Raw genomic sequence first — 10,001 nt, forward strand, 5'->3', positions numbered from 1 at the left:
GACCCGAAACAAAAGATGGTTAGAATCTGGGTTGACAGAAAAAAGGTTAAGGGAATATGATTCCAATAGAATGTGTTTCCTTTCCTTTTATAATACTTGAAACATTTACTTATGTTAATCTAAATGACATTTTTGTTACCTGATTTTTTTACCCTGTAGTGTTTATAGCTGCAGTATTCAAATAATATAGTTGACTCACTTTTAATGTGTTAGCAAAGGAATATTATCACTAACATTGAAAATGTGTTAACGTTTTCTACGTCTGGGAGTCTATTTCTGGTTTGCATATACATCCATCTGTATTGCTTCTAGATTCCACATGTAAGCGGTACCATATAAGCTTTGTTTTCCTCTGACTCACTCCACTTAGTCTGATGCGTTCTCCAGGCCCATCCATGTGCTGCCAATGGCGACAGTTCACCGTTTGCTATGGTCCGTCTTAAACCAATCTCCCATTGGTGGGCATTGGCTTGTTTCCGTGTCTTGGCTCTTGGAAATAGCGCTGCTATGAGCTGCATGTATCTCTTTGAGTTAGAGTTTTTGTCTTTTCTAGATATATGCCCAGGAGTGGGATTGCTGGATATTAAGGTAACTCTATTTTTAGTTTTCTAAGGAAACTCCATACTATTTTCCATAGTGGCTGCACCAACTTACATTCCTACCAACAGTGTATGAAGGTTCCTTTTTCTCCACACCCTCTCCAACATTTATTATTTATAGACTTTTTGATGATGGCCATTCTGGCTGGTGTGAGATGATATTTCATGTGGTTTTGATTTGCATTTCAGATGTTTTCTAATTATCTTGAACTGGTCAGGGTTCAACCCTGAAACCCAGAGTTGGAATCAATTCCACTCCAGCAACGATGGCTGAGGATAACAAAGGTTATTTTCCCCTCAAACTAACAAATTTTTTTTCCTTCATGGTGAGTTACACCTAATTGTAATTGTTAAATAAAATTAACATAGAGGGCTAGAGTTTCCATCAAAGACATTTAACTGGCTGACACAGGAAAGTCTCACATGTGGCCTTCTGTTGAGAAACTACCAGGGATGGCATGCATGATGAAAAACAACTCCAGAACCTTCTGAGATACAGAAGCCGTGGACACCAAAAGTGTCAAACAGAGAAGGAATATTTGCTTTGCCTTCTGGTAAAAAGAGGGACTGCAGAAGGTGTCACTCAGAGAAACTGCCGATGACACAGCAAATTATAAGCAGGGTGTGCTAGAGAATACGTGGGATGAGTGAAGGGAAGATTGGATGGCAGGGGTGCTGAGACGAAGGACTTCTCAGAACCCACCTCTCACTGATTAGGTTCCAGGACACCTCAGCTGCATCTCAGTCCCAGAATGAGTCTTATCCCAGTTGTATCCTATACTAGGGGTCAAGCCCAAGAGTGAGATGATCCCTTCCAAGCTATTTCTTTAACTTCTAGTTGTTAGAAAATGAACTATGAGTTTTATTGGGTCTGATATAAGGTCTTCCTCCCTCTGAGCTATACGGATCAATTTTGTTCCTTAAAGGGTTTCTTAAGATGAAGACAGGGCTTCCCAGGTGGCACTAGTGGTAAAAGGAACCCATCTGCAGTGCAGGAGACATAAGAGACTCGATCCCTGGGTGAGCGAGGCCCCCAGAGAAGCACATGGCGAGCCACTCCAGGACTCTTGCCTGGAGAACCCTCAGGCACAGAGGAGCCTGGCAGGCTGCAGTCCACAGGGTTGCAAAGAGTCAGACACAACTGATGCAACTTAGCACGCACACACGCGTGCAAGGTGGAAACAACCTAATCTCCCTTTGCATGAGAAGGAGGTTTTATTGTAGTAACAGGAAAGTACCAGAAAGTATCAATGCAATACTTTAGACATAGTGCGTTTCCTATTTATGTTGACATTAAAGTCCAGTCTGATGTCATGATTCTATTTCAGAAAAACTTTGTTTTGAGAGAGAAGAAACCTCTGTTCTTCCTTGAGGGCGCCCTGGGTTCCAGTGGCCTGTTTATTTCTAGAGTGTGGTCCCTCCAAAGAGTGTGGTTTGTCTGTCTTCCAACCAGATGCTGCCAGCCATCTAGTCTGGCACCACTGATGCAAGATCCTGCCACGTCCAGTTTCTAAAAGTGCTGACCCACGGCTACAGGAGCCTGCCATGGCTAGTTTTAACTTGTAAAAAAGAGGGGTCTCTCATTCCTGGTCAGATCCATATGCAGTATTTCACACAGGAGATCTGGGCCAGCATTAGAAAGGGGGAAGGGAGCAAGAGCAAGGATGGGGAAGAGCAGCAAAGGTCAGATACTAACAATTGGCTTTTCTTCCCCAGTTATTTGGGAAATGTTAGGGACAAGGAGACACAATACAGGGAAAGTAGCTGTAGGTCAAACTGATGGGAGAATTCTCAGATACGTGGTTTAGCTCCTTCCATGTAAGACTCAGACTGTTCCTGTTCAACCGTAGGTCATGCTAAGTCGCTTCAGTCGTGTCCAACTCTTTTGCGATCCCATGGACTGTAGTCCACAAGCTCCTCTGTCCATAGGATTCTCCAGGCAAGAATACTGGATGGGTTGTCATACGCTCCTCCAGGGGGATCTTCCCAACCCAGGGATCAAACCTGTGCTTCTTGTATCTCCTGGACTGCAGGTGAGGTCTTTAACACTAGCGCCATCTGGGAAGCCCCATCAGGAAGATTCAAATCAGCTATCTGGACACAGGAAAGGGAATGCAAATATGAACTTATTCATGCGGGTCATCATAGAATAAGTAGGCTCATGAGACCAGTAATCTTTAGGGGAAAAAATATTTAAAATCTCATCAGAGCTCATTTAATGCATCAGTCACTAATTTGAGAGTCAGTATGTGTGTGTGTGTGTGTGTGCGCACGCGCATGTATGCGTGTGTGTGTGTGTGTCTGTGTGTGGTCATATATACCTACTAAAAATTAGAGAAATGTAGGTGATACACATGAACAGTAATCAGATTTCTGGAAAAGCTAAAAATCAAAGCACAAAATAAGATCATGATAGGTAACTAAAATGTGTGAAGGAAACATTTTAGAGACAAAACATTTCTTCGGCCAAAAGAAAGAAAAGCTGTTAGTTAATGAATCTGTAAATAATATTTTGATTAAAAGGGAAGATGGTCACTTAGAAGGGAGGAAAATGAATGGGAAGGAAAGCTGGTAGTACCCTAACCCAGGGTCTCAGCCTGCTTGGACCCAGTACCTGGTGTTGATAAACATTATCCACTTGGCTTTGATTCCTTTCTCTCCAAATAAACTTTCAATTGTAATTTGCCTTTTCATGTGGTTTCTTTAACAAAATGAAGAATTGTGCCACTGTCCCAAGAACGAGTTTGGCGGCTTTGCTCTTCCCTGAAAACTAAAAATGGTCTTCCAGCTTATGCTGGCAGCTCTCCTGAACAGGCCATCTGGAAAAGATTTGGGGTTGTTGCGAAAGAAGCACCACACCCTGGATTGCGGTAATTTTAGTAAAGTAGATTTATCTCCATCTGGCTAGCTGCTCCCTGGAGTCAGATGTACCTCGTCCTATTTCAAATAGCTATAAAACGCCTGATTCTCTTAGAGCCAAAAATATTCTGTTTGATGTATATCTGCATATATACTCCATAATGAATGCACTCCTTTGGGAAGTTTTATTTAACATGTGGCTTACTTACCAGACCATTTTTGCTTTATTCAAACTTTGTGCCAATTCCTGTCTTAAGAACTAGATTTTTTTTTTGGTCATGCCACGTGGCATGCAGGATCTTAGTTCCCCAAGCAGGGATCAAATCCACATCCCCTGCAATGGAAGCATGGAGTTTAACCTCTGGAGCACCAGGGAAATCCCTAGATTTCATTATTACTAATGAATGAGCATTACTTTCTTCTGGGTAGTTGGATCAACTGAAGAAACATCTATCTTCTCAATGAAAAAAGAACATTTCCATTACTAATGAATATATATATGGCCCAACACAAAAGATTTTTATAAAGATCTTATAGTCAGAATCTTTGTTCAGGAAAAAAAAAATAGAAATAATAATAGACCAGTGACAGCTCCACATAAGTCCAAAGCATGACGCTTGTATACTGACTCCGGCAGCAGGAGAATTGGTGAAATGGAGCACATATAAAGAAAAGTGGAGGGAAATGGCCACAGGGAAAAGACGAGGTGTCCAGGGAGCAGATAGAATTAGCACAGAGCTATGACAAGTCTAGACAGCATATTAAAAAGTAGAGACTTTGCCGACAATGCTCTGTCTAGTCAAAGCTACAATTTTCCAATAGTCATGGGCAGATGTGAGAGTTGGACTATAAGGAAAGCTGAGCACCGAAGAATTGATGCTTTTGAACTGTGGTGCTGGAGAAGACTCTTGAGAGTCCCTTGGACTGCAAGGAAATCCAAACCAGTCCATCCAAAAGGAGATCAGTCCTGAATATTCATTGCTGAAGCTGAAACTCCAATACTTTGGCCACCTGATGCGGACAGCCAACTCATTGGAAAAGACCCTGATGCTGGGAAAGATGGAAGGTTAAAGGAGGAGGGGGCAGCAGAGGACGAGAAGGTTAGACAGCATCACCGACTCAAGGGACTTGAGTTTGAGCAAACTCAGGGAGACAGTGGAGGACAGAGGAGCCTGGTGTGCTGCAGTCCATGGGGTTGCAATTGAACAACTTAGTGACTGAACAACAATGAACTGATATCATGTATAAGAAAGATAACTGACTGCGTATACAGCACAGGGACCTCTATTAGCACGCTGTGGCGACCTGAACGGGAAGGAAGTCCCAAAGGGAAGGGATACATGTATCCACATGGCTGGTTCATTTTACTATACAGTAAAGGAAGGGAAGTCCTAAAGGGAAGGGATATACGTATCCACATGGCTGGTTCATTTTACTATACAGTAAAAACTATCACAACATTGTGAAGCAACTAGTCTTCAACCAAAATTAATTTTAAAAAATTAGCACAGTGATAGGATTTCCACATGTGGCCAGTTCTATGAGCTTAAGTTCTTTCTTCTTCCCAAAGAACTGCTTCCTGATATGCAAAAGAAGTGGCAAAGGTGAGAAATTATAGGCGTGCCTTTTACTGAGACTATTATGGCCCAATTCGAGTAGACATTATAAAGCTATGTACTTTGTCTCTTTTTAGCACACTAACCTGAATTTCTCTTGCTTTGTACCAAATTGGCTAATAATATTGACTAAATGGCTGACAATATGAGCTAACATTTGTTAAATATTCTTATATACCAGGCAGGGGCTTCCCTGGTGGCTCAGCGATAAAGAATCCACCTGCCAATGCAGGAGATGCATGCTCAATTCCTGGCTTGGGAAGATCCCCTGGAGAAGGAAATGGCAGCTCACTCCAGTACTCTTGCCTGGGAAATCCCGTGGACAGAAGAGCCTGGTGGGCTACAGGCCAAGAAGTCAGAAAAGCTGGACGCAATCAGGGAGTAAAGAACAGCAAGACAACCACATACCAGGCACTTGGCTAAGCCCTTCTCATGTACATTCTCACTTAATTGCTGCATCAATTCAATGAGGTAGATACAGTTATTACTCCCATCTTACACATGAGAAAAATAGAGCTTGTAAGTAACTTGCATAAGGCCACAAATATAAAGATGGCATATTTAGATTAATAACCATAGGTTTCATGATTCAAGAACACTTAGCAACTGTATAGGGCTTCCCTGGTAGCTCGGCTGGTAAAGAATCTGCCTGCAGTGAAGGAGATGTGTGTTCGATTCCTGGGTTGGGAAGATCCCGAGAGGAGGGCATGGCAACCCACTCCAGCATTCTTGCCTGGAGAATCCCCATGGATAGAGGATCCTGGTGGGCTACAGTCCATGGGGTCACAAAAGAGTCCGACATGTCTTAGAAACTAAACAACAACAATCCCCCTCCTCAGGTTATAATGCTATATTCTGGACCTACCTGAAGAATCTCCACCTTAAATACTGGACTAACATTTTTTTCAATGTCTTCCACTTACAGACACAAACTCGTGTTTTGATACTCCAAGTTGATCAGCCTTCCTCATGGTGAAGTTTTCTGCTAATCTCAACCTATGCAATGCTATTCATTCTAGAAACAAGTAATGGCCAAACTTTTTTCCAATAAGCAACAGGAAACTGGTTAGAGGAATAGTGAAAAAAAAAAAAAAAAGCCCTGGTCAGCACAAATTATGCAATCAACTAGTCCAAAACAACATGAGTCTGAACGATTGGCCCAGCTCACAGCTTCATTGCAAACATTAGATTAGGGTCAGGAAAAGCAATGCCTGTGAGAAATTACATAGTCCCTTTGCACAGCTTTCCTCATGGCATTTTTAATGTCCTTGTTCCTAAGACTGTAGATGATGCGATTTACCATAGGGATCACCAGAGCGGAGACTGTGGACGCCACCTTGTCCCGGTCCAGGGAGCGGCTGGAACTAGGTCGCATGTACATGAAGAGACCAGAGCCGTGGAAGAGGGTCCCAGCCGTCAGTGAGAGGCACAGGTCCTGAAGGCCTTGGTCCTCCCTTTTGCTGACCTGATAGGACGGCAGCAGCAACGCAACCATAAGAGATGAGGATCACAAGGAGAGACAGCACCCCAACGCCCACACCCATGAGGAAGGTCACCACCCGGCTGGCGGAAGTATCAGAGCAGGACAAACCAGGACTGGAGGAAGGTCGCGGAAGAGGTGGCTGATCATGTTGGGCCCGCAGAAACCGTGCTGATAGACTGAGCAGGTGTCAATCAAAGAACTGAGGAACCCACCCACGTAGGCTTCGGCCGCCTTCTTTGAACAAAGGGTGTGGGACATGAGGACCGTGTAGGGCAGCGGGCTGCAGATCGCAGCGCCGCGGTCAAGTGCCATGACCGTCAGCAGGAAGCACGCAGCCAGCCCCGGCCTGCAGAAGACAAAGTGCTGCGCGGCCCAGCCCACCGAGGGGATGGCTTTCTGCTCTGTGATGATTCAGAGAGCGTCCTGGCGGCTGTGGAGGACACATAGCAGACATCCAGGAAGGACAGGTTACTAAGGAAGACGGGCATGAGCATGCGCAGGTGGGAGTCCATCCTGATGAGGGCGGGGGCCTCGGGTTCCAGGCGAGGGTCAGGAGGTAAATGCCCAGAAATAGCGCAAAACGAAAATCTATTGAGGCTGCCCTGAAAATCCCAGGAGGATGAATTTTGTCACAGTGGTGCTGTTCCTTCCTGCAGCTGCCGACCTGCTTCCTGAATAAAGGAGAGGAGCAATCCTGTGATCAATTAGGCTTTGTTACAGGTGGATATTTCCTATAATATCATACAGCTGATACCAAGTTTAGCCACCTGCTAGGCAGTCTTCTCAGAGCAAGTCAGCCTATGATAATCCCTCCGTACTATTTAAAATCTGTGTGCTCTATGCTTTGCCGACAAGAAGAGAAGCAGTCTAAGAGGAGAGAGAGACTGGGAATCAGAAATGTGAGTTTTGTTCATAACTCTATTCCCAACTCCCTGGAGACGGTGGGAAAGTCATTTAATCACTTTGTTTCCTCATTTTCTCAGTTGAAAAATGGAAGGTTGAGTCTTGGGGCTTCTTTAGGTTTGGGTTTCTTATGGGTTTTTAGACTTTCTGACTTGACAATATCAACCCAGACTAACAATAAAGTTAGGAATTTCTTCTATTTTATGTATATTTAGTATAAGAATCCAAAAAAATGAAGTAAATACAACTGGTTATAGTATTTTGCATGTTCCATGTTGGGGGAGGAGATTCAACTCATAATGAAAACAATCCACTCTTTTAGGTAGCAAAATCAAAGGGAAAAGGGATTTATATATATAAACACATATATGTGCAGTATCAGTAAATGCACGCTTAGAACTAGACATTTTTCCTAATTATATAGGCTTTTAAAATATTTATTTTTATTTATTTAGCTGCCCTGGGTCTCAGTCGGGGCAGGTGAGACCTTCAGGTGCAGCATGTAGGATTCAGTTCCCCCACCAGGACTCAGACCCAGGCTCCCTGCGTGGCGAGTGTGGAGTCTTGGCCACTGGACCACCCAAGGGAGCCCCTAGGGTAAGTTTTTATACAAATCACTGCATAAAATCATAAAAAGGTCAGAGTTCGGACTGGCTCGATCAGCATCATTATGGGATACAGGGCTATTTGCTTACCTTTGGGTGTGGTGAGGAAGAAGGAAGCAACAGCAAAGGTGACTGAAATTGGCCAAGTCATGGTGGTCATGGAAAAGCAGAATCCAGCACTTCCTGAGCAAGAGGAGCTGGGGAGGATTCATTGCATATTTAAGGGTAATACTTAGGGAGAGGCAAGGGGAAATTTCCCAAAGAATGGCAATGCCAAAGAATGCTCAAACTACCAAACAATTGCACTCATCTCACACACTAGTAAAGTAATGCTCAAAATTCTCCAAGCCAGGCTTCAGCAGTAGTGAACTGTGAACTTCCAGATGTTCAAGCTGGTTTTAGGAAAGGCAGAGGAACCAGAGATCAAATTGCCAACATCTGCTGGATCATCGAAAAAGCAAGAGAGTTCCAGAAAAACATCTATTTCTGCTTTATTGACTATGTCAAAGCCTTTGACTGTGTGGATCACAATCAACTGTGGAAAATTCTGAAAGAGATGGGAATACCAGACCACCGGACCTGCCTTTTGAGAAACCTATATGCAGGTCAGGAAGCAACAGTTAGAACTGGACATGGAACAGACTGGTTCCAAATAGGAAAAGGAGTACATCGAGCCTGTATATTGTCACCCTGCTTATTTAACTTCTATGCAGAGTACATCATGAGAAATGCTGGACTGGAAGAAGCACAAGCTGGAATCAAGATTGCCAGGAGAAATATCAATAACCTCAGATATGCAGATGACACCACCCTTATGGCAGAAAGTGAAGAGGAACTAAAAAGCCTCTTGATGAAAGTGAAAGAGGAGAGCAAAAAAGTTGGCTTAAAGCTCAACATTCAGAAAACAAAGATTATGGCATCCGGTCCCATCACTTCATGGGAAATAGATGTGGAAACAGTGGAAACAGTGTCAGACTTTATTTTTCGAGGCTCCAAAATCATTGCAGATGGTGACTGCAGCCATGAAATTAAAAGACGCTTACTCCTTGGAAGGAAAGTTATGATCAACCTAGACAGCATAATGAAAAGCAGAGACATTACTTTGCCCACAAAGATCTGTCTAGTCAAGGCTATGGTTTTTCCAGTAGTCATGTATGGATGTGAGAGTTGGACTGTGAAGAAAGCTGAGCACCGAAGAATTGATGCTTTTGAACTGTGGTATTGGAGAAGACTCTTGAGAGTCCCTTGGACTGCAAGGAGATCCAACCAGTCCATCCTAAAGGAGATCAGTCCTGGGTGTTCTTTGCAAGGACTGATGCTAAAACTGAAACTCCAATACTTTGACCACCTCATGCTAAGAGTTGACTCATTGGAAAAGACTCTGATGCTGGGAGGGATTGGGGGCAGGAGAAGAAGGGGACGACAGAGGATTAGATGGCTGGATGGTATCACCAACACGATGGACATGAGTTTGGGTGAACTCCGGGAGTTGGTGATGGACAGGGAGGCCTGGCATGCTGCTATTCATGAGGTCGCAAAGAATCAGACACGACTGAGTGACTGAACTGAACTGAAGTGAAGGGGAAATTTGGATGTCATCAGACCAGACCAAATTATCATTTTTGAGAAAAGAGGTAAGCCCATAAACACTCTGCATTAAGAAATACAGGCTGGCACTGATAATAGCATCAAAATGAAGAAATGTAAATGGATGTAAAAAGGCAGAAGTGCCCTGAGGAAGACTTGATGGTAGAATTAAAGCTGATGTATCTTATTTTATGGAATTTGATTGCCTAGGCATGTTTGCAACCATTGCAACCATTGATTCAACAATGACTGTGTTCATCATTCATCATATTAAAAACTGTTTTACATGAATAGATTCTCAACATCACTAGCCGTCAGGGAAATGGAAATCAAAACCACAGTGACGTAT

At 43.5% G+C, this 10,001-nt stretch overlaps 1 pseudogene; it reads right to left on the reverse strand.

Moving 5' to 3' along the window:
• Positions 1-6,269: 6,269 nt before the first annotated feature.
• Positions 6,270-8,216, reverse strand: LOC128060012 (olfactory receptor 5A2-like; annotated as a pseudogene).
• Between the last annotated feature and the right edge of the window lie 1,785 nt (positions 8,217-10,001).

The sequence above is a fragment of the Budorcas taxicolor genome, chromosome 15 (genome assembly GCF_023091745.1).
Source record: "Budorcas taxicolor isolate Tak-1 chromosome 15, Takin1.1, whole genome shotgun sequence".
Lineage (NCBI taxonomy): Eukaryota > Metazoa > Chordata > Mammalia > Artiodactyla > Bovidae > Budorcas > Budorcas taxicolor.